Raw genomic sequence first — 1083 nt, 5'->3', positions numbered from 1 at the left:
AAGGAGTTCATCACCACCAAACCAGTATTACATGAAATGTTAAAGGGTCTTCTTTAAGAAGAAGAAAAAAAAGATTAAAAATATGAACAATAAAATGGCAATAAATACATATCTATCAGTAACTGAATCTATAAAACAAAATAAACAAACAAGTAGAACGGAAACAGACTCATAGATACACAGAACTGTTTGACAGTTGCCAGATAGGAGGGGGTTGGGGGGATGGGTGAAAAAGATGAAGGGATTAAGAAGTACAAATTCGTTGTTACAAAATAGTCATGGGAATACGGTATAGAGGATATTTTCAATAATATTCTAACAGCTATGCATGGTGTCAGATGGGTACAAGATTTATCAGGATGATCACTTAGTAAATTATACAATATCCAATCACAAGGATGTACACCTGAAACTGATATGCCAACTGTAATTAAAAAATAAAAAATAATTTTTGGTGATGAGTATAAATATATTATATAGACAATGTATTATAGAAGTGTATACCTGAAAGTTACATAAATTTGTTAAGCAATGTCACCCCAATAAATTAAATAAATAATGATTTTTTTCACCATGTACTTCATCAAGATGTTACAAACTACCTGAATTCTTTAGCTTCCTATCATGTCCTAAAGTCTCCCCCTCCTTGATGATCTCACCCCACTCTGCATTTTAAGCCTCTCTCTTCTGCTTCTCCATTTATTTGTTTATTTGCTTACTTGTTTGTTTGTTTATTTTATGTGCCCCAGGCATGAACCAGCTCTGGCCACCAGCACAGGCAACAAGCCAGGATGAACTAAGGATTGTACACCTGCTTTGCCCCAGGCTGATATAAGAACACCACCACCAATCAGGTGTGTCCCCACCCATTGCCAGGGGGTTTGCTTCTCCATTCATTTAAATCATTTCAGAAATTCTCTCCTCCCATGGAGTCTTATTAATTAGGAAGATCCCATTCTACCTGGAAATCCCATCAGCAAGACCCTCAAAATACGTGCAGTGTCTCCATGTCCAGTGCTCCTGCCTCGGTCAGCTGGCGCCCCCTCCACTGCTGCAGCAGTCACCGCTGCAGAGCTCCCTGCC

General features: G+C 38.4%; 1 pseudogene; it reads right to left on the bottom strand.

Moving 5' to 3' along the window:
* Positions 1-736: 736 nt before the first annotated feature.
* Positions 737-881, bottom strand: LOC112315768 (small nucleolar RNA SNORA48; annotated as a pseudogene).
* Between the last annotated feature and the right edge of the window lie 202 nt (positions 882-1083).

This window comes from Desmodus rotundus, chromosome 8 (genome assembly GCF_022682495.2).
Source record: "Desmodus rotundus isolate HL8 chromosome 8, HLdesRot8A.1, whole genome shotgun sequence".
Classification (NCBI taxonomy): domain Eukaryota; kingdom Metazoa; phylum Chordata; class Mammalia; order Chiroptera; family Phyllostomidae; genus Desmodus; species Desmodus rotundus.
The sequence above is the reverse complement of the archived record's forward strand: the minus strand, read 5'-3'. Positions and strand labels throughout refer to the sequence as shown.